This window comes from Cavia porcellus, unplaced genomic scaffold (genome assembly GCF_034190915.1).
Source record: "Cavia porcellus strain 051 isolate PalLab524CR breed Dunkin Hartley unplaced genomic scaffold, mCavPor4.1 scaffold_22, whole genome shotgun sequence".
NCBI lineage: Eukaryota > Metazoa > Chordata > Mammalia > Rodentia > Caviidae > Cavia > Cavia porcellus.
In genome coordinates this window covers 11,790,135-11,815,062 of record NW_026947505.1, presented here as the reverse complement: position 1 = coordinate 11,815,062, position 24,928 = coordinate 11,790,135, and the positions used below count along the sequence as shown (strand labels likewise).

The 24,928-nt window shown below is 37.1% G+C and overlaps 1 long non-coding RNA gene across 1 annotated transcript; it reads right to left on the bottom strand.

Annotated features, from left to right (window-relative positions):
- Window positions 1-1,311: 1,311 nt before the first annotated feature.
- Window positions 1,312-2,318, bottom strand: LOC134472186 (uncharacterized). Its single transcript, XR_010042063.1, has 2 exons — window positions 2,081-2,318; window positions 1,312-1,458 (listed from the first exon to the last, which is right to left on the bottom strand). It is a non-coding gene; the product is annotated as an uncharacterized LOC134472186 (long non-coding RNA).
- Between the last annotated feature and the right edge of the window lie 22,610 nt (window positions 2,319-24,928).

Here is a 24,928-nt window from a genome sequence, read left to right as displayed (position 1 = left end):
CCAGAGGGAGCAATAGCATGAGAGCTACCTCAGAGAAAGCTGACTGCTGAGCAGTCTCTGCAGAGCTCCTTATCTAACCAACCACATGCCCAGTATGTATCCTAAGAGGCAAAGGAGATGGGAATCTTTGGGAATCAATTTATCCATAAGGAGGAGAAAGGTCTGATTTCCTTTTGCAAGAACCCATTTCTACAAGTGTTTTTGGTTATTTATATTATGTGAAGGTATGACTTTGAAAAATTTTTAGTTGTCTATTCCTACCAAAAGATAAAAGAATTTCTTTGAGTTACTGAAAGTCACATGATGATCACATCGAAGCAAGAGGTCAGATTTTTCTTCTCCTGCTTTCTCCTGATGCTGTATCACCATGGTCTAACTGTAGCTTTAAATTATATCGCAAGCAAGAAAACAAAGACTTTGTGGAGGTATTGAACCCAGGGCCTCACAACTGCTAGACAGGTACTCTACCACTGAGCTACATCTGCAGTCCTGATCAAGACTTTTTGGAGATAGGATCTCACTATGTAACCCAGGTTGACCTTGGACTTAAGACCCTTTACCCCATATTACCATATTACCATATTACCATGTATCCTAGGATTACAGACATGTGCCACCTTATGTGGCTCCAGGCAAGACAATTAATTGTCTATAAAGACATTATATTTTGAATGAAAAAATGAGAAAAAAATTTACAGCAAAAGTAAAATTGTACTGTGCAGAAATTTACAAATAACCACCAGAGTAAATAATTGATCTAGAGAGATGCTTTGCAAGACACCGTATTTTTTAAAAAGTGAAAATCTATTTATTGACAAGGACTACAGAGAGACCAATATGATTTAAAAAATCTAAAAATCTCAAAACACTGAAGTGACATAGTAACATTGCCAAAGCAAAAGAGTCCCTAATTTTAAAGAGTGTCACTGTGACCCTGTTTACTAATAATTTCACTTTCTAGCTAGAGAAACTAGTAATTAGAAGGAGATAATAAAATCAATTTAAGAGATTGTAAAACAGGAAAAGGAAGGATAAGATGAGTTTTCAAAATTCCCATGATTATCCCTAAAGGACACATTTGCTATTATCAATATACAAAACATTTTTATTTGTTTATTTGCAAAAACCCTGTTTTAAAATATATTTTCCATTTTATTTTATTACCTATATATTTCACGTAATAATACTAAGTGACCTGCTCTAATTGCTTACAATCCTTGCTTTTTTATCTCATTAACTCCATGTTACAGCATTAACAGTGTTTATATTACCAAATCTATTCCCGGAAATGAGCAGACAAAAGCAAACAAGTACAAACGAGCAACCGAGGTTTTATTGTCCATCTCCATTCCGATGCAGGTGAGTCCACTTGTTCTCAATTTTTCTTAGGCAGCATCTTTATGCATTTCCCACTTGTAATCCAGACTTAGCAAATTCTTGTGCTCTTGATATTTAATGCTAAATTGGGGACAAGGAAAGTAGAAATATAATTAATGAGATCAAACAGAATTGACAAACTGGAGTTCATACTCCAGCTCTGCCACCAAGTCAGTTTTTAGACAAGTCCTTTAATGCTTGCAGGCCCAGCATCCATGTTTATAGGCAAAATAAACAATGCATGCTTCATAAGACTTTGTGGAATCCAGTTAAGGTACCAAACACATCTACCTTTATTGCCTCACACACTGCTGATGCCCAATAAATGGTAGATTGTCACAATAAAAGTAAATGTAAAAATTTTCCCTCAAACTTATCTTGTTTTTCTTAAACTCCTCAAATTTATATGAAAAAGAAGCAATTGTTAACCAGTCTTGGCCTGGCTTCATGTCTTTTTAAAAAATTAAGTATATTACATAGAACCACAATATATATACAAATAAATAAGTGAAATTTTACATCTGTGGGATCAACATGAGTTCTCAGTCATCCCTTTCTCAAAGTATTTGTCTCTAGCTCTCTGTGTCCTCTACTTAGCTTCTCATTTGGTCATTCTTTGTTCATTTGGGTAAAGAACATGCATTTACTCTTTACCTATTATTAAGCTACTTTAGAAAATTACATGTTTTTTCGTAGGCCTTACCTATTTTTAAAAGTTATTATCATCTTCAGTGATTCCTTGGTTACATCAGATCCTTTAGCAGTAGGTAATATGTGTGAATTATCCAGGAGAGCCTGACACAGGATAGAAACTCAGGTAAACTGAGGTAAAAGTCCTTCTCAGATTCCTCACCTCAACTCTACTAAGCAAATTACTCTGACCTATATTTTCTGAACTATACATTTCCATTCAATAGATATTTAGTTCTTCTAGGCCAGTACCTTGCACTGAAAGACCCCCACACAGAATCTAGCTTATAGGTTTTCAACAGAAATTTGTTAGATAAATAGAACGACTTCTCATCACTTTAATTAGTATTTCTTTACTAATTTTACTAGAAATAAAAGATATAATAAGCATAAAATTAACACTGTTCTCATTATATATTTTTAATTTAATTTAATTTCCTTCGAGTTATATTAAACAGATGAGCTCACTCATCTAAAGAGATGATATAAATAAATCCTTCATGCCAGGTTCCCAGTGCTCTACTAAGCAAAACATAGTTGTGACAAACTTTCAGTCACTAGACTGAAAGAAAATTCACTTGCTGTTGACTTGTCCATTCAGGGCTCTAAGAAGAAGGACGTCCTATACCCACCTGGAGAGATGCTTGCTTATAAAGAGCGAGTGATACTGGAAGAGTGAGTAGTTGTCAATGGAAACTGTTAAGACAGCACAGGTGGAAAACAGCCCCAGTGCACTGAGTGGGTTGGGTGGACTTAGGAACCCTACGCCATCAGCAAAAAGGCAGAGGGTCTGCCTTCTCACTTAGCACCGTGATTTTCAATCAAACAGAATCCTGTCTTGGAAATCTAATTTTGTTCTAATCCATCAAATTTTCTGGTAACACTGGAGGTAAGTATTGCCTGGCAACAGTGCCCACTTGTAAATAAGTGAAAAAACAAGTTGTTTTGGGGTGTTCCTTTCCTTGCCTATAATACCAAATAACATATTAAAACATTTTAAAGTAAAACGTCCTAAAATAAATTTAGGTACTGTACTGATGCACTATTTCTGTGACAACTAGAAGATGGGCAACCTAACAACACTGCAAAGATTTGTTTCCTTGCTTACAACGAACTTTGTTCAATGACAATTCCCAATGAAACAATATAATGGCCACCTTCTGGCTGTGTTGGAATCAGTCTCTGTAATTAGGACACTGTTTTGTTTCCTTCTGTTGACTGTATTCAATATTGTTATAACAGAAAAAAATTCTATCCAGTTTTCCTCTGTGTAACTCTTTGTCTGAGTTCTCCAAAGGTTATGATGTACACTTTGTAGATGACCTAAGAACCAATTGTCAGAAGACAGGAGAAAAAATTAATCATTTTCATGGAAGAAGGGATGAAACTGAGAAACCACTCTAAAGAGAGTTGTGAGGAAATATCTTCCCTCTTGCATTTTGTAGAGCAAGTTACACTAAAATTTTTCTTGATAGACAAGAAAATAAAAACTAAACTTGGCAAATGGCAGTACCAAGACACTGGTAAATGTTCATGCTCAGGAAAGATGGGATATCCCCTTAAAACAGATACTTGTTGAACACCTGCCCTGTGCTAGTATTTGAGTCCCTGTGAACACATAATTTTGCAAGAGCTATGCAAGCAAATCCTGAGAATGAATTATACTGTAGGTAGTAAATGACTGAACTCTTACTTGTAGATATATTGCCACTGGGGGCTGGGGATTTAGCTCAGCGGCAAAAACACCTGCCTTGCAAGCAGGCGGTCGTGAGTTCGATCCCCAGTACTGATTAAAAAAAAAAAGATATATTGCCACTGTCAAGCCACTCCCCCTCACCCATCCTACTTTGCCCTACGAATACACAACATCTGGGCCAGTTTTCTAATATATACTGGGCACATTGGTGCCTTGCCCTTTCTTTTTCTTGGGCTTACCATTAGAGTGACTAGATGCCTAGCTCTGATTAGCTTTAGAGCCTAAGGGGCCGAGGAGATCACTAAACTGATTTTAGTGGCGGCCAGAGGCCAAAGGCTGTCAATAAGTCTTTGCAGCTCATTTGTAGCTTAGCCCAGAGCTTGGGCATTTGGGACCAGAGTATTTTATTCATCCTTTCAAGAGATATTTATTGAACCCTAGTACTGGTAGACTCTATCCTAGGAGTTGAAGATAAAGTAGTAAAACTAACAAAAATTCTCATCTTTATATGAAATAGAGGTGAAAAGAGGTGAATTTATTTGCTGGAGGTCAAATTAAAAGTCACTGGTAGAGTCAGACTTAGCCTCCAAATCCCCTAACTCTTAGATATTTTTCCAAGGTTATTGTTTTGCTACTTATATGTTGACTTTGAAGGCTTGGAATCCTGAAAGTGTGTGTGTGTGTGTGTGTGTGTGTGTGTGTGTGTGTGTGTGTGTCCCTGTGTGTGTGTGTGTGATAAAAACAGCACAAATGCACAAACACTTGGTATTTGCCCAGCATAGCAGAATCTGCTAGCCATTTAGTTCATCTGACCCACTGTTATCTTACCCTTATGTATGATACAGTCCATGTCCTCAATAATTTTATTTTCTCTTTAGGTAAATTTTAGATAAAGCCTTTATCGGTAATAAGCCCTCGATAAATATTTATGGAGTGAACGAACAGAAAATCTGAAGTGCATAGTGAACTATTTAGGAGCGCTATCTGAACTGTACAGCATCATAAAAGGAAATCAACAATTTAAAAATGGAAAAGAATCCCAGGATGATCTCAGAAGGTCAACTTTCTAATTTGAAAGTATTCTGTTTGGAAAACAGGCTCCCTTCTAGTTTCTTCACCAATTATTGAATTGTTTTGGCATGCATCGAGATTGTTCCCAAGCCTATTTTCAAAATGTAGCTAGGATTTTTGAAAAGTTGCCAGTGGTCATTTTACCCAGCAAGCGCACTCTCACCCCAAGTGCCTGAGCTGGTGCTCCACAAGGGGTGCAATCACTTCAGCTCGTTAGCAATTGACGTGAGTTCCTCTCTGCCATCACTGCTGATTAGGAAAGTAGCCAGAATGGCCAGCACACTCACACCCATGTACTCAGCTCAAATTGGCATGTCTCCCCTCCTCACATGTTCTCAAAGCATCTTTGTTAATAATCTGCCTTTGTCCTAACCTGAAACATTTCACATGAGAAAAAGAACTTATTCCATTTGCTAAAAAGAGCACAGTTTTTTTGAATTTCTAATATGTTCTCAATGGTGTTTTTCTTCTCCCTACAGTGGTTCCAGAGCTAAGTTATTTCTGTGGTATGTTATTCCTTTGGGGCCTCCTTTACTGGTAAGGAGGCAAGCTTAAATCTGTCATTCACGGAATATATTCAAGCCACAGAGAAAATTATATCTAATTTATGTTCTGAAATATAGAAAACAATATTGAGGAAGAAGCTAGGAATCAAAAGGCAATAAGGTTTGAAGAACAGTTCTGCCACGGCTGTCAGAACGCTGATGGAAGGCAGTCTCTCTTCGTTTTAATCAGCCATTTCAACGTGGGAAGAAGAAAACAGACAAGACACTGGTCCTCTCCAGGGCTCCCCAGTGCCTGGAATGAAACACTAAGAGACGAACTGAGGCTTTAGTGCCAAGGGTGAAGGCACCTGTGTCATTTGTGATTAGTCACACGCTTAAATCTGAAGAATGGGCACCAACTGAGGATCTGAACCCAAAACATCACCTCCCACCACCTTCCAGAGATTTTTTTCATGACTTAGTGGTCTCACTAGAAGCAGAAGAAGGATGTTCTTGTAAAAATTTTCCTATAATGAATAGCTCAGGGCATGGGATGTTTTATACATTGCTACTTTTGTTAAAATATCAGGGCATCAAAGATTATTTAGGAATTCAAAGAATGTCTATTCATGCAGTGATTAGTGATAACTTTTATTTCATATTACTTTTTGATATGCCTTGTGTATTTTAAATTATATACTTATTTATTTCATATTTTATGATTATTTAATATATGTATATTAGTCAGTTTTCCATTGCTGGGACACAGTACGCAGCAACTACAATTTAAAGGAGGAGAGGTTTAACTTGGCTTATGGTTTCAGGAGATTCGCTGCATGGTAAGCTACCTCCAAGGCAGAAACATCATGGTGGACACATATGTATATGGTGGAAGCACTGGGTACAGCAAAGATGCCTCATTCACGGTGTCTGGAAACAGAGTAAAATAGCACCAGAGAGAATAGGGCCTGGGGCCATATACAGCACCAAAAGTCACACCTCCGTGATGCACATGGACACACCTTGATATGTGCTCCACTAATCTGGCCACATCCCAAAGCCACTGCAGTTGACATTCAGCTTACACATAGCACCCCACTCCTTGTTCAACTGACATCCAAACTTATGTCCTTTAACCAGTCAATCTCCCAATAAGCACAAGGCCATAATTCTACCTGGCACAGGTATCCTGCATACAATTGAACATGATAATCCTTCTCCAAAGCCTCAACAGTATGTATTTAGTAACGTATTTCATATTAAAAGTTAGAAAACACTTTGGGGAGGATAACTGATCTTACACTGAGTTCTCCAGGGTCAGAGCCAGGGCCTAAGAGTCAAGTGTAAGTAGTTTATTTTCATTATGCTTTGAAAGAACTGTTAATAGATTGGGAAAAGAAAACTGGGGTGGAGAGGAAGGTAACATAGATGGAATTAATGAGCAGGCACCACCATGGGTATATCATGTTCTAACCCTGTGCACAACTCTAAACTTCTGGGTAACTCGTGACTCAGAGTTCCCCAGTTCAGAAAATAAAAACCTGTGGTACTTTTCCACCAGTATCTACTCCATGATTAGTTGAAGCCTGATACCAGGTATCAGTAAGAACACACATTGAGCTTGAATTCATATAATTCTGAGAACACCATTATAGCCAGAGTAGTAGAAAGAAGAAAGTCAAGAGTGCTTGGCTGTGAGAAGCTGTGCGTGTGTGTGCATAAAAGTCACCGCGCTGAGGAGACACAGGCAGAGAGAGCATCAGTAACATCTGCTGCAGTGGGCTGAACCCACCTCCTGTGCAGGGAGAATCGATTCTTGGGAGACACTGTCTGACTGTAGGAAACGAAGGGCTAGAATTTGGTCAAAGCGTTGTGAAGACACTCTTTTTCTCCCTTTTTGGGAAAAAAGAGCCATTTTCCAAAAAGAAAGAAAAAACTTAAGAGAAATGCAGAAACATTGTCCCCTGTGTTTTGTAGTCAGCCCCATCCCAAGAGTTTTGGTCCCAGATTATAACAATAATTTTTTTCATTTTGTATCCTTTTACTTTCCAAAATGCTTTCATTCTTATTAACTCAATTGACCTTGAGGGACCAAACTTGCCATTCTCATCTACATTGTCACAAGAAGCTAAAAGAATAAAAATATTAAATGCATTGAAAGCTCAATAGAGCCAGGATTAGAGTCTCTGTCTTGATAAATTTGTATGGAGCATCTGTATTTCAGAAGCCACAGATAGCTGGTGGAGATGAAGTTAATAAGACACACAAACCTAGTTGCTGAAAAAAGGAAAGTCTACAGAGGAAAACATGTGTTAAAGAGTTCAGTAATGTGGTGTTGGCTCAAACCAATACTTAAGGTGATGCTGGCATGAATAGAGAGGGGTCTAAAGGTAAATCGGAGGAATGAGGTATGTGTTATCAGTCAAAGCAAAGTAGACTATAGTATGGGAACACATTTTTAAAAAAACTCTAAAATTCTCATGGCCAAGAAAATTGTTTCTTATTTATATAGTTTTTGCTATGATATAGTCATTCACCCAGGTACCTGTTCTTTATGGGATAATGGAGAAAGCCCCTGAATATTGGCCACCAGTAACTCAATCATATTGAATATGTGGCCTCTTTGGCTGACTCAGCAAGAGAAGAAAAATTACAGAAAGTCATAGTGGTGACAAATTAACTTCTTCTATTGCATTGGTCAAAGCAAATCACATGGCCATATGTAAACTCAAGGAATTCTGGGGAGGAAGAATTCTACATGATTGTGTAATGAAAAGAATCAGAACTATTTGTAAGCAGCATAAGGAGCTTCCAAAAGGAAGGTTTGTTTTAAGTGGACATTTAGTAATGATATGAGTGCAAAGCATACTTGGCAGACAAAAGAACCTGTGTAAAGGCACAGAGACATGCTCAGAGATTCAAAGATCAGCAACTTTGGGAGTGTACAGAGAAGTGCTAGGTGATGCAAGCCAACCTAAAAGAACCAAGTGATTTTGGAATCTGTCATTAAGGAACCAGTAACGGCTCATAAGCATAGAGAGACATGATCAGCTGCTGTTGTTAGAAAGGCATCCCACGTTAATAAAAACTCAGCACACTGGAATATCTCATTTAACACAAATGTATAAATTGCTAAATGATCAGTTAGCTTAACATCTAGCATCATTGGTTGGGGATGTGGGACCAGCATCAAGTATCAAGACAGATTCACAGTGTTAGCCTCTATCACACCCCTGGCCTCTTTCCCAAGTGATGTTGTGAGTATGTGAGCATCAGAGCACATAAGTATTGGGGAATATGAGCAAGACTTTCCCATCATTCATGTTGTGTTTTCTCTCCCATGCATCATTATCTGTGGCTTTACATTTTCATCTATACTCATTTATTTCCCACCTCATGGGTCAAAGAATAAGAGAGACTTCAGTTAGGCTTAAACAGTGTAAATAAAACTCTACTGTTTTTATTTTTTTTTTACAAATATGGAAATCAGGCCTAGATAGAAATCAAAGGCCACATTTTAAGTGGCATCCAAAATAGCCGGATTTAGAACACTTGCCATTATGAGACTAATTAACAAATACACTATATCAGGCCAGTTCTTTAATTTGTCCCTTATTCAAGCATCATAGAGGAAAGCATATGTTCAAGTGTGACTAATTTCATGATTCAGTGATTTATTAAATACTAACTGAGCAATGGGGGCAATAAACACATAGTGGGTCTTCTACAAACAGTGGTGATTTGAACAAAATTACCTATTTACATTTTTTCACTACTCTATCAATTCCTCAGCCACAAGTCAAGACAATGACTCTTATTTATGAATTTTTATGTTTCTAGCACGTAGCTCAGTGCCTGGTACATTAGGTGATCGGTAAATGTTGAATGAAACTGAATTGACCAAATAGTCACTAAAAAGAATTGCAAGTAAATAATTTGCATACTAAGTGCTGTTACATCAGTCTATAAAAATTAACACGTGTTGCCAACACCGGCATAGATTGCTCTGTCATATCTAATCAAGATCAGTTATATAAGATCATTTATTTATAGCATTCATCTAAAATAGGAAAGGAGGTAAGCTTCTACAAGGGCTTACAAACATGTCTTAGAGGATTAAGTACTCATGGTAAAGGAACAGGGACAAATCCACCTGTCCTGATGTTCTTGGGCCAATGAAATATATTGCTTTAATTCGGCTGCAAGCAGCACCCATCTTATTATTTCAAATGGTTTATTAAAAAGCTTTTCTATTGATTTTGGTCAGCAATTCTGCTGAGGGGCATAGTGTAGTTTTCAAGAGGTGAGCAGATCTCTTTAAGATTTCTAATCAAGCCCAACCCAAACCCTGCAATTGTACTTTTATGAGATTGTCTTCCATTCAAATATTCAATTAAGCAACTGGGCTAGATTCCATAGCACCATTTTATGTCATATGAATAGACAGAAACAAAATTATATAAACTTAGTAAACATGGTCTTGGTGGTTCATTCTGTGTTTCCCATTCTACAAAGTTTGAAGAATGAACAGAGTAAGAGTTTCTATCATTCTTAGTTCCTACATTCATATATACCATGTTTGACACCGTTTTAAAAGCTGATCTATCAAGAAGTAGTGAATTTACTAACTTCCTTTTTTTTTTTTGTCTTTTTCGTTTTTATCGGTACCAGCGATCGAACTCACGACTGCCTGCTTGCTAGGCAGGCGCTTATGCCACTGAGCTAAATCCCCAGCCCCTAACTTCCTTTAATTCATCTGTTTTTTCCTCTTCACTCCCTATCCCCCATACCACAGTCTTTTCATCCATTCCTTTTCTTCGCTTAGAGTGTTATAAAATGAAAATGTGGTTATACCTTTTGTCTGCTTGAAGCATGCTATGGCAAAGCCATGAGAAAAAAGCCTCAAACCTTCATGTTCTCATTCTGGCCTGATAGCTGAGGCTCATTCCGCACTCCTCACTCTGTCAAATCCAGTCATGTACACATCTCTGTGACTCCAAAGTCACTTTCCCAGGCACTTCTTCATGCAAAAGGAACCAAGAACTATTAGGTCTAGGCCTGTACCACTAAGCACTTTGTAGCATTTGACCAGTCATGAAACTCTAGGAAGTTATTAGTTGACCTGACTTGTACTTCCTCTGTGCAAACATATCTGATTCTAATAGGTTTTCTCAGTGAAAGCATCTATAAGAATGTAATAAAACAATTTCCAGAATAAGTGTTTTAAAAAGTGGGAGAGCGACTTCATGGTGGAAATGGCCAAAACTTGCTGATGGAAAGCCTTGGAAAGGAAGGAAGTATACTCCGCTGCTTAAGTGCATTCCACCATTTTTTCCTGCAGGGCATTTGCTGAGCGCTTTGAAGCAGTAGTCAGAAACTGACCAGAAGTTGGTGGCACAAGCTTTTACCATTCAGAAAAGCATAGATGCAAAAGCACTTAGACATTTTAGAAGTTGAAAACTTGACAAAATAGACAACCCAATTCAAGAATTACTCAAACTTCAGACAACTGGCAACTGAAATGAACAGATGCTTCTCAGAAGAAATAAATACATGAAAAATTGTTTGCCATCACTATTAGAGAAATCAAACTACTCTCTGATACCATCTTAACCCCAAAAAAGTGACTATCAAAAAATCTATTAATAAATAACACTGGCCAGGATGTGGGAAAAAAGAAATCCTTCTACACTGTTACTGAGAATACAAGCTAGTACCACCAGTATGGAAATCAGTGTGGAAACTCCACAAAAAAATTTTTAAAAAAGCAGAACAACTAGAAATTCCATTTGGGCCAGCTATCCCCCTTGTAGGTATCTTCCCAAACAATCAAAATTACGATATTACAGGGATATAACAGACATTTAGATAAGCAGAATGTGGTATTTGTTCACAATGGAGTACTATTCTGAAACAAAGAAGATAAACAAGCAATTCTTAAACAAATGCTTGGTGCCTAGTTTCATCATTTATCTATAAAAGCCTCAAGTTTATCCTTCTTTATAGTTGAGTAGTACTTCACGGTATAAAAATACATCTTTTTGGTTCACTCACTGGTTGGTAGGCATTTGGGTTGTTTTCAAAATGTAGTTAATAAAAATTATGCTGCAGTAAACATTGATGTCTATATATCACTATGACATGATGTTTTTAATTCTTCTAGGACAATCCATAGAAGAGGAATAGCTGGGTCAAATGGGACCTCTAATCCTGGTTGTTTTAGAAATCTCCATACTGATTTCAACAGTGGTTGCACCAGTCTGCACTCTACTAACAGTGGAGAAGTGTTCCTTCCCCACTCCCAGCCTCACCAGCATTTTTTGTTATTGGTTGATTTCTTGATGATTGCCATACTTTCTGAGATAAGGTAAAATCTCAGTGTTGTTTTAATTTGTGCTTATCAGATGATTAATGATGCTTAACATTTTTCCAGATATTTATGTGCCACTTGTATTTTTTTCTCTTGAAATGTATATTCATCTCAGATGCCCATTTTTGGACTGGGTCTCTGAACTTGGGATGTCTGATTTTTTTTAATTTTTGTCTTTTCCAGATAGAAGTCCCTTGTCTGAGGATAGTTGACTAAAATTTTTCCCACTCTGTGCACTTGCTTTTAACTTTGTGTTTCTTTTGGTAGATAGAAACTTTTTAATGAGTTGAGATCCCAACTGTAGATTTTTTGAAGCACTTCCCATGTAATTTGATTTTTATTCATGAACTTTCTGCCTACACCTATGTCTTCTAGATTTCTACTTACTTTCTCATCCAGTAGATTTAGTGTTTCTGTTTTAATATTTAGATGGTTGACACGTTTTGACTTCGTTTAGTAGTCTTCAGCATATAGAAAGGCAGTTTTTCTGGCATCATTTATTGAAGAGGCTATCTTTCTTCCAGAGGACATGTTTGCCTCTTTGTCAAAGATAAGATGGCTGAGTGTGTTTGGAGCTGTGCCTGTATCTTCTATCTGTTCCACCGGTTCTCAGGTCTATTTTGTGCTTTTGTTTTGTTTTGTTGTTTGTTTTGCTAGTATCATGCTGATTTTATCACAGTAGCTTTGCAGTATAATTTCAAATCAGGGATTGTGATGTCTCCTCCTTGTGACATCATTAATCATCTGTTGCATGCATGCATTAATCATCTGAAGCATCATTAATCATCTGTTGCCCAATTTTGCCTTTGCTATTCTAAGTATCTTCTGGTTCCAAATCAACTTTAGGAATGTTTTCTCTAGATCTGTGAGATATTCTAGTTTGATCTGGATTTCACTAAATCTCTATAACAATTTTGGGAGTATAACCATTTCTGCAAGGTTGGTTCTTCTAATCCATGTGCAAGGGATACCTTCCTATTTTCTGATATCCTCTTCAATCTTTTTTCAGATGTAATGTATACATCTTTTGATTCCTAAGTATTTCATTTTTTTGGATGCTATTGTGAAGCTTGTGGCTTCTCTAATTTCTCCTTCAGTGAGTTTGATTGTCTTATAAGAATATTATTGTTTTTTAAGTGTTGACTTTATATCCAGTTATGCTACAGAATTTGGCCATTCAGTATTAATTAACTATAGAAGTCTTTTGGTGGAGTCTTCTATGTACAATATCATGTCCTCTGTAAATAACCATAATTTAACTACTTCCTTTCCTATCTTTATTTCTTTTATTTCTCTCTCTTGTCTAATTGCTCTGGCTAACATTTACAGAACTACATTGAATAGGAGTGTGATTGTGGACATCTTTGTCTTGTTCCTGATATTAGAGTGAAAACTTTCAGTATTTGTCAGTTTTAGTGAGATGTTGACTGTTAATTCATCGTAGATGACTTTCATCATATTGATGTAGAGACCTTCTACTCTGATCTTCTATAGGGTTTTTATCATGAATGAGTGTTGGACACTATCAACCTTCTACTCTGATCTTCTATAGGGTTTTTATCATGAATGAGTGTTGGACACTATCAACCTTCTACTCTGATCTTCTATAGGGTTTTTATCATGAATGAGTGTTGGACACTATCAAGAGCTTTTTCTGCATCTATTGAGATGATCCTGTGATTTTTGCATTTGGCTCTGTTGATATGGTGTATTATGTTTATTGATTTGTGTATGTTGGACCATTCCTGCAATTCTGGAATGGAACCCACTGGTCATAATGTATAATCTTGATTTACTGCACTCTTTGCTAGTATTTCACTGAGGATTTTTGCATTTATGCTTATGTGGGAGATTGGCCTGTAGTTCTGTTTTTTGGTTGAGTCTTTGTCTGGTTTTAGTATCTGAGTAATACTTGCCTCCAGGAATAAACTGGGGAGAATTGCTTCCCTTTCAATTTCATTAAAGAGTTTGAGGAGTATTGGCATTAAACCTTCTCCAAATTTCTTGTAGATTTCAGCTGTGAATCCATCAGGACTTGGGCTTTTTTTGTTAGTAAGTTTTTAATTATGTTTTCAATTTTAGTAACTGATATTTGGCTATTCAGAAATTTTCATATTTTATTGATTCAGGTTTGGTAGTTCATACATTTCTAGGAATCTGTCCATTTCTTCTGTGTTTTCAGCCTCTGCAGGTATAAATTTTCAAAGTAGATATTGATAATCTTTTGACTTTGCACAGAATCTGTAGCGATTTCACTCCTTGCATTCCTTATTTCATGGACGTGAGCTTTCTCTTTCCTTTTTTTGCTAAGGTTGGCTATGAGTTTATCAATATTGTTTATTCTTTCAAAGAACCAACTTTCAATTCATTAATTCTTTGAATTATTTTCTTAGTCTCAATTGTGTTAATTTCTGCTCTGATCTTTAGAATCCCCCCCCCTTTGTATGGGCTTTGAATTTGACTTGTTTTTCTTTTTCTAGAAACTTGAGGTGCAGCATTAGACTGTTAATTTATGCTGTTTTCCTGGTGCTAGAATTCTCCGCTGTAAATTTCACTCTTAGGACTGCTTTCATTGTTTAAAGGTTTTGGTAAATTGTATTTGCATTTTCATTTGATTGTAGGTATCATTTATTTTTTCTTTGATTTCATCTGTGACCCATTGGTTGTTTAGGAAGGTATTATTTAATTTCTGTGTGTTTATGGAGTCTTTGAAGTTGCTTTTGTCACTGATTTTCAATTTTATTGTACTATGGTCAGAAAATATGCATGGGATAATTGCAATTCCTGTGCATTTACTTAAACATGTTCTATGGGCAAGTCCACTAAGTCATTTTGGTTTAGTTCTTTTATTCTTTGCTGACTTTTTGTCTAGTTTATCTGTCTCTTTGTGGCAAAGGGGTATTACATACTACATAATTACAATTGTTATGGCTTATTTGATGTTTTATGTCTGTTAATATCTGTATTATATAATTGGGTGCTCCCATATTTGGTGAATACAAATTTATAATTGTTGTCTCTTCTTCTTGATGTTTTCCCCTAACAAGTATGTAATGAATTTTCTCATCTGTTTTGATCATTTTCGGTCTGATGTTACTTTATCAGAAAACAGAATAGCTACCCTTGCTTTTTCCTGGGCTCTTGTTGCACGAATTATTGTTTGGCATCCTTTGACTTTTAGTCTATCAATTTCTTTTTGAGTTAAATACTTTTCTTATATACATGTTTTAGTTTTTTGCAAAATAAAAACGCAACATAAAATGCACACTATATAATTCTAGTGATACCAAGTTCAAACACAGACAAAGGAATCTATGGGATAGAATTTAGAATAATGGTTTCCTTTGGTGGAGGTAGATGGATGGAAAGGTAAACTACTGGGACTTGGCAATTTTTCTTTTTTCGGTCTAAGCATTAGTTGCAAGGGTGCACTTATTTAGTAAAATATCACTGAGATAGCACAACTTATGATTTGTGTATGTTCTATATGAATGTTAAATTTCAATTGTTAAAGATTATATTTTAAAATATTTTTGTACCACTTTCTAATACACACAACCAAAAGCAGAAGTGTGACAGAAAAAAGAGGACAAGAAGTCAGCATTTGCTGATCTCAGTACTGAAATGCCTCCTTTTCTCCAGAAGGTCCTGGTCATGGTGACCTGCGGCCCAGACTCTGCAAACCTGTACCATTGTGCATTTGAGCAAATGGACAGGAAGCCATATTTAGGGTCATTAGAGTTTCCTTAAGACCTCTGTCCACTTTGATGAAGGCTACCTTCCAAAGACCTGCTACCATCCCTGAGGCAGTTTCTACCAGTTCAAGATAGCAGCTGAAAAATTTAAGTGTAAGGCTTTCAGTAGAGTTTTATAATATTGTCTGTTAATGTATTTGGATGACATTTTTTGAATAGTATGTCATTACAAAGACTGTTTCTTCTTTGCAGGCACTAAAACTTAATAATGTCTTAAACTGACATTTAAGAATACTATCCAAGATTGAGATGAAAATTTTACATAACAAAGTCCTATATAAAGAATACTGCTGCAATCATAAAATCAAGCAGCCAAAGTGAACATTTCTTAGCTACTATCATCCATTATTATATTAGATGAGCCTGTACTAACACGTATGACAAGTACACAAGCTTTTGTCCATGGACCAAATTCTGGTCTGTGATTGCTTCTGCAAATGAATTTCAATTGTCAAGCAAATATACCCCTTGCTTTAAATATTGTCTCTGGCTATTTTCAGATGTAATGGTAGAGATAAGTATGTATGGCATATTTATTTAAAGCCCACAAACAGTACAGGAAGGGAGGCTGTTCATGAAGAAAACGGTAAACCCAGTAGCCTTGTTGAATTTTGAAAGATGAAGGTTCCTTTGTGGATTGGAAAAGTTTAATCAGCCAGGGGTGGTGGTAAATACCTATAATCCCACAAGTCTGGGAGACTGAGGCAATTTTGCAATTGAGAACCTATCTCAATTAAAATATTTTTTAAAAGAGAGATGGAGATATAGCTCAGGGTAAAAGCCCCGGGTTCAGGCTCCAGCACTTGAAATAGAGTATTTTCAGCCGCATAAGCGCCTGCCTTGCAAGCAGGCAGTCGTGAGTTCGATCCTTGGTATCAATAAAAAAAAAAGAAAGAAATAGAGTATTTTCACATATAAGTGCTCCAGGTGGTATGGATTTCCCTAAAGCATTAGATAGCATATTGAACCTAATACATAAATGCAATTTCATGATATTTTATTAGACTTAAATTTTATTATTAAAAGTTATGAGATACAGTACTGAGATTGGAGCAAATTATGTTAAATTCATCCAGTTGATAATTGTTGTGTAATGTTTCAGGAGAATATTCATGTTCTTAGAAGATAATTGTTGAAATACGAAAGGCTGAAGTTTCACGGTAACCTGCAACTAACATTAAAAGAAACAAGCAAATAGAGACAGAAAGTGATAAAGCGGCTACAGTAAAATGCTACCTATTGGTGAATCTAAGTAATTGACATGTGTGTGTTGATTGTACTATTCTTGCAAATTTTCTGTAGATTTGACATTTTTCAATTTTCTATTGAAGAATTTCTATTCTAGAATTTCTGTTAAAACTAGATATTGAAGCGCTTTTCTCTTATTTAGGGGAGAAATTAAGAAGAAAGACAAGAAAATACCTGTTTTTTATTGAGAAATTAATCTTGTCAGTAGAAAATGTATTAACCATTGAGACACACTTATGCTCCCTCTCGCTTTACGAGTTTCATCTCAGACCTCACTGTCCCCTTAAATTCATTTGATTTCATATACATAAGAAAAAGTACATGAACCATTTCGCAGGAAAACACATATATTTTACATGAGCATACATAATCCATACTTTACAACCATAACCTTCAAATAAGTACTCCCTCCTGTTAAACAAACTTATGTTTTAAAATATTTTTGAGAATTTTGCCATATAATACTATACATAAGAAAACAGATCCCAAGGGATCTCAAACACATATGCCTTATTTGTCTCACAAATATGATGCCATGTGTCCTTGAGAGTGACACAGTCACAGATGACAGTAGGGGATTACCAAGGGGGCAGAGCTCATCTGGCATCCTGCTGTATGCTGCTGCTAACCGCAACAGACATTTTACATGCACTTTAGGTATTGAAACTTGAATCCTGGAGTGTGCTTAAGAATCTACATATAGCTCTGAGAAAAAGTAGAATAGTTTCCTGTGCTCTTCAAGACAATCCCTAAATGTTGGTGTGTCTGCTTGCATAAAGGAAATGCATTCAACAGCTTTTTGATGGATGGCAGACGTTTTGTGAAAGGAGGAGGTCCCTTCCTGGTGACCTCACCCATAGTGTGATCTGATAAAATAATCCAGGTCTCTGGATCCTGGAACCATGTCTGATGTGAAAAGCAAAGTCTCTATCAAGGTTCTAAATTTGAATTTATTTGTCTTGTTGATAAGGTATATCACTTATCTGACACAGTAGATTCTCTTGTACATGCTTCTATGACTTTCTTTCTTTTTCTTTTTCTTTCTTTCTTTCTTTCTTTCTTTCTCTCTCTCTTTCATTCTCTTTCTATTTTTCTTTTCTCTTTCCTTTTTGTTTGATTTCCTTTCTTCTCTTCTTTCCTTTTTTTAATTCTTTCTCTCCTTTCTTTCTTTCCCTAATCCCAGACTTTTCAGTAGGCACAACACTCCCTTTAGTTACAGGTGTAATGTGTCTGTGTAAGAACATTTACAGGAAAGAAAATTGTTACTGGGGAAGGAGAAAAGCAATGTAAAGAGTTTTAAGTGGAACTAATTATGCAATAAAAGCTCTGTGTGTAACTAATAACACTAAAATTCACAGGTTGCTCACACTTGTCAAGTGAACTAATGTTCAGCAAGACAAATTCGCATTATGGACAAGTGGGGCCACACAGCCACAACACTGAGGGATCACAGTGATAAATAATGCAAAGGATCCATTACTTTGCAGTTCTTCTTCATATCTCAAATGCAAGATGATCAATTATCGTAATGATAAACATCGCTTTGATGAACAGTCAGAATTAAGCACCCTATTTGGGTCAAAATAATGGCAGCATTTCAAAGGAATTTACTCTTTTAAAGACAAATGAATTAATTCTTTATCTCAAGTTGAAATTTATGCATTTCTAACATCTTGAAATTTTCTTGATAAGATATAAATATTGATTGCTTGCATCTAATTAGATAATCAAGAGAATAATAAAAATGCCATCTAAATTCCTATGCATGTTACACTACAGAAAGAACAAACACAGTATTGGTTTTAGAGACCAAGCCTAATTCAAGTAAGCCAAATATCAATGTGCCTTCTTCAAAAACACAATATGACTTCTTCAAAGTCGATGTAGTCTAGAGTAGTAGAATACTAATCTTTAAAATAAATTCAAGGGGACTGCCTATGTTGTGTACATACTAAATAGGAGAGAATCACATCATATGTCTTCTTCCACACCTTGTAAGTCATTATATCCAAAATCAAAACACTCCCTACAACTTCCACACCTTGTATTTTTTAAAAAATAAACTTCAAATGTAGATATTGTTCAAGAATCAACAAGGACACGTAATGAGATTAGAAAGTTAATCAAAAGTTTTGGGAAAATAAGAGACAAGTAAAATAATTTTTCATAACTTCAATCCTCAAGCATAGTTATCCCTGATTCAAAGAAATAAATAAAGAATATCAAAATCTATATGAAAATCCATCTACATTTTAAAGGCAGGCCTTGTCAGCAGTTGATGAAATATTAGCCAACATCTGTCTGCAATTCTTGCAATGAATACATTTGGTGCCACAAATTACTCTTTCTCTAACTTAGAGACAATGAAAACAGCCAAGACAAGAAGACTGAAAAAGGAGAAAGCAAGACTTCAGGATGAGCTGTTTAGCTGACTTAACAAACTACTACACAGTTTCTTTAAAAGCCAGGCTCTTGGCAACATTTTTATTATAATGATTTGCCATGAGAAAAGCTCTAGCTACAAAATTCACACCATCCATAATATTCCACACCGTATTAGACTATGAATTTCACAAGTTCAGGCTGTTCAGTGCAGCCTGGAGCCTTGTAGTTATGATGTAGTGAAATTCAGGTAAAGAAGGGTGAGTGAAGGTGCGAGTGAATTAAGGAAAATCAACAAAATTGATGCAAAATTCAGTGGCTTCAGAAAAGCCCTTCCTATCAACAAGTTTCAGAGCCACTTTATGAGGCTGTGTGAGCTATGTAGCCACTTGTGACAGGAGGATTATTTGCATGTGATATATAAATATATATATATCGTGCCCAGGCTTTACCAAAACAAAGCTTAAGAAGAGGTGTCTATCATTGCTGTCACTTCCAAAAGTGCCTAAAGCAAAACTGAATGAGAACTTTCACAAACTCTCATCATGAAAAATTTGGTTTGCATAACTAACTTATCATGTCAGGTTGGATCATTGTCCTTAAAAAAAATGCTACAGACACACGCTCTGTAAAGCATGCTGCCTACACCAGAGGACAGCTCCCGCCTTCCCACACACTCCCATTCCTTACAGGTTCATTGTGTTGACTTCCTTTTTTGCTTGTTCGATTTTTTATAGAGCCTTTTGTTCTTTGGAATATGATGTGGATGCTTTTGTCCAAAGTATTTTAAAAATAGTCTCCCATGATAATTTTCTGAAGCAATTTTCACTTCTCAGACTGAAAGTTGTCTGATTTATTTTTCTTTATGTGATATTCTGAGTTTCTTTGTCAAGGAAAGTGTCTATACAATCTGGAAACCTCATTAAAAAAAACTCCACTGTATCAGCAGCACTTTACACTGGAGATTAAATATAATACCTTGTATTTTTCTGTACAGTTAGGAGTAATAGGATCTCCATGTAAGAAGACTGAATAACCCAAGCCTGAAGCAGTAATCTAAAGGTTTCCTGGCCTCACCTGATTCTCCTTCTCTCATTCTCTCTCTCTCTCTCTCTCTCTCTCTCTCTCTCTCTCTCTCTCTGTCTCTCTCTGTCTCTCTCTCTGTCTCTCTCTCTCTCTCTCTCTCTCTCTCTCTCTCTCTCTCTCTCTCCTTCTTCCTCTGAATCTGTTTTCCTTTCATTCCAAAATTTGTGGTTGATGAGGGGAGAGAAGACAGGCTATTTTACTATCTATTTGTGTATAGGTACTATATGGACATGAAGTGGTAGACGGATTTGGAAAACAACATATAGCCTTCCAATCTCATTGGAGTTGGTTTAGATTCTCAGGCATTAATGTGCCAGCTCCCAAGTCTTCCTTAACACAAAAACCCATTTCTTTTACTGTCCTAGGCCGTTTAAGCACTGAAAAGAACGACTGGTCACTGCTGCCATCTCTGGATGCCCATCCTGTACATACATGTGAAATTCCCCCGGATTCAGCACTAGGGAGAAGGTCTGTGAGTCTAAACTGAGTTTTGTGCTCATTTGGGTAATGATTCACTTATGACCTGGGGCTATGGAGAGAGGAGAAAAGTACCCTGCCTTGGAATACCTCAGGAAGCCCCACAAGAAGGCTTGGGTCAGATATTTGTGGCTGCAGAAGATTCTCTTCCAAGGACCAAGGAAGTCCTTGCACTCTCCAAGTGCAAGTGGTGAGAGCCAGAGCTCAGAAACATCCATGCCCATGTCCCTGTGTAGAGACATGAGAAATGCTATGCTTAGAGAAAAAAAGCTGACCACAGAGAGAAATAAATGGGAGATAATGAATTTGCTGACAACATAACACTATCTTTTCACAATCTGTTCTCTCTCTATTTTTTTTTGTGTGTGCATATTTTAACTACTTACTTTGAATTGATTTTCTGTCACTTACATCCAAAAAGACAGGCTAATGGGACAACATCTAAGCTTGCAACAATTCAGCATGGCTGGGGTTGCTGCACACTCTCTTTCTCTCACACCTCTAAATGTAGCGTCTCAGAAAACCCCAATATTGTATGCAGGATGCCACCAGGGCTCACTACCGCAATTATTCACCCAGCATGTCCCTAGTCCTTCTCATTTTCCCCTAGATTTTGTCTCAGTCTTTCCACTCAGTCTTTCCTGCCCTGTTATGTTCTTCTCCCGGCAGCTGATGTTATCCTTTCAAAGCAGTCAGTTTCCCAATTAAAATGCTCCAAGGACTTCTTCTCGCCCAGAACAAAATCAAAAACCCCTCTCATAGCCTCTAATGATCTAGCCCTTCTTGATTCTCTGGCCTCACTTCCATTACTCTGTCCAATGCTCGGGATTTTTTGTCTATACTGACCTCCAAGTTGTTGCAACTCACCAAACATCTTCCCACTTTAGAGTCTGAGCTGTCCTTGAGGAGAAGGTTTTTCTCCCAAATATCTTCATGAACTTCCAAAGTTCTTCCTAAAGTCTATATGCAAGTATCATCGTTATATCTCAGAAGCTTATGACTCCCATTCCAGTTAAAGCAACCCTTGTCCCCATTTCAATGAACTCTTAGTTTTGATAATACTTATCACCACCTATCTTAATAAAAAATACACTTTTCATCTTCTCTTTCCCAGTGATCAATTCCTGGGGGCAAGTATCTCAGCCACTTTGTTCACTGATACAGCATGAGCACCTAGAACAGCTCCTGGTGTATAGGGCAACTCAGTACATCCTGTGTGGTGCTCCTGTGTATGGGTGGGCCAATCCCTGTCCTCCCTCTCCAGAGAAATCAAACTAGAGGCCTGTGAAAGCAAGCAGGGGCCATCAGCTGCTTATCCGTTAGTGCGTAGTCTCGGATGAGCCTTGGGGAACCCAGCTGCCTTGTGGACTGCATAGTTTTGGTGGTCTGAGAGCACTTGATCGGTTTCTTCCTGAGGACAGTGTGCAGACAGGTGCCAAGGCCGTGCCATGCCAGTACTAATGGCAAAAATAATTAATATTACACAACAAACACTGATTTTACCTGTGCATTTGTCAATTTATTTGATGACCTCAACAATCCTGTGAGAAAGGCCCTGCTAGAGACTAGATGCTTGTGCCCCCTCCTACTAACATGTTAAAATCTAAGTGCCAGTGTGAGTGCTTTTAGAAAGGGAACCTTTGGGATATAACTAGGCGATGAAAAATATTAGTAAATATCTGAATAAAAGAGGCCCTGGGGACCCTCTGCATGTTTGCCTCTTGAGTTTACAGCAACAAGACTATCTCAGTGAGAACCAGAAAGAGGTCAATGAATGCAGAGACACTTTGATCTTTGATTTTCCAGAACTGTGAGAAATAAATTTCTGTTGTTTATGAGCCGCCCAGACCTTGGTATTTTGCTAAAGCAGGCCAAAGAGACTATGATAGGTGTGGTTATTACATTATCCTTGTTAAAGATTTAAAAATTAAGTCAGAAATGAGCTGAAAAGTATTCCCAAAGTCACAAAACCATATATTTGCACAGCCAGAATATGAATTATTGCATGTTGGCTCCTAAATCCAGATTACTAAACACACTGCCACTGGACTAGTGCATAGCTTGAGACAGTATTCTCACTGACACACACACAGAATAAATAATGTAAAAGCTTCACTAAAAGTACTTGTCCACTAACAGATGGTGACCAGTAATTCAACAAATACCGCTGTAGACTTTCCCTGCAGTGGGGTCTTCTATGCTCCCTCCGTGCTCAACTGCGTCCTCAGTCATGCCTTTGAAAGTCTTCACATATGAATGACACAGAAATCTCCTGTGCTCAGGGCTCACTCTATAAGAAAGGAGATGTCTGGAGAGAAGAGGAAGAATCCGAAAGTAAGGGCACGGTGTAGGGCACCCACTGTTACCTTCACCTCTGTATCACTTCCCCTGAGGCTGGGCACCTTCTGCTCCACCAGGAGGGAAGCTTCTGTCCCTGCACAGGATGGAGTGGAGCCCAGTTGTAAAGAGCAATGTTGCCCATTGAGACTCATCAGCATTCTTCCAGGTCTCATTCTGTCCTGCTTCCTTTCTGCCATTCAGAGGCCACTGTCACTAGAAACTGAGGATGGGAAGCTTCCGCTGTCTTTTTTTGAACTCCAGCTATATAACTGTGGTTTTGTTCCTTTTGTTCTTTGCATCACAAGTAGGTATTTTAACCAATTGTCTTTCCCTTGCTTATGTGTGCCTTTAAACAGCTTATAGGTGGATGCTGTGAATACCAATGGATAAAGAATGAATCACTGAACAGAAAAATTATTTATTTTTATAAAACAACCACTGATTTTCCTTTGTACAGCCACTGTGTTCCCCAAGTAGCTTAAAAGTTCTTTCATACCTATTCTAGAAAAGAGGGTTATTATAAGAATTAAGTAACATTCTTCATTTGTGTATCAAATAAAAATATTGGAACACTCTAGGAGGTTTGATATTTCACTCTTCACAATCTTATGCCAAAAAAAAATCTAATATGGTTGACTGTACTGGACACATTTCTTCTAACAGCATAGATGGCTTCTTGACCTATTTTCAACTGACTTCCTAAAACTGTTATAAAACCTTCATAGGTCTCAAATCTCGATTGCAAGAACTTTCTTAATTCTTTAACCCACACTTTTACATTCTCAGAGGCTTTTTCAGAAAAGCAGCCCAGGCTGACCCATAGTTCAAGGTTTGCCTCTGAGTTACAATTTACAGTTATAAGCACTCTGGGAATCTGGTCCCAAATTTTAATTAGTAATTTTCTCAGTGGGGTCCTTTGGAAAGTTTCTTTGGAAACTATAGAATTAGCTCTTAAATTATTTCTGACTCTTAAAAATAGGCCTTTGTATGGCCAAAGAAAACATCAAACATCTTAGTATCGTTAAACTGAGCAAAAGTGTGTGGTCTTGGAATAAATGAAGCTTCTATCAGGAAAGCAGAGTTCATAGAGCAGACCCAGTGTATGCATATGGTGCCTTGGTATCTGTGGGGGGTTAGTTACAGAATGTCCCCTCCCCCAGGACACAGACATCTGTAGAGGATCCTGTCCCTTTTGTGAAATTGGGTAGCATTTGCATACAATTTACATACATGATCCTAATGCTTTAAATTGTCTTTAGATTACTTATAATACCTACTATAATGTAAATGCTATTACACTACATAGTTTGGAGAATAAGTATAAGAAAAATGTCTGTACATCTTCAATACAGATGAATTTTTAAAATATATATTTTCTATCTACTGTCAGTTAATTCAGAAGGTGATGAACCTACCGATGTATAAGACTAGCTACTAGAGCCATGTGGATGCTGAAAAACTCTTTGATCAGGGTGAGCCCACAGTCCTTGTCTATAAGATGGAAGATAACAATAATTACTTCACCACTGGCTCAGATAAGCACTATTGGCATGTAAAACATTGATATCAAAGGGATAGAGAATTGTCTTGTTCTCTACTCATCTTAAAACATCATCAAGCATCCTGTATAACCAACTGAAAACTTACAGATTAACAAGAAAAATCAGATAGATTCATGAACATGTGCATTTTACGTCCACGCGGAGTACTCAGGGAGCAACTCAACAAGAATGGTTCGACCTGAGCCTATAGAACACCTTAACCAAAGAATGACAATTTTAGAGACATGACAGGACAAAAGAAAAAGACACTGATTTCTAGGTTTAACATAGTGTGGGAAAGTAAACATGTGGGGGAAATAAACAATGATAAAATGGTATGTGCGAAGTCTTCTGTGCAGATTTTGCTGAGCTCCTGAATCTGGAGTTGCTCAGGGTTACTAACTTCTACA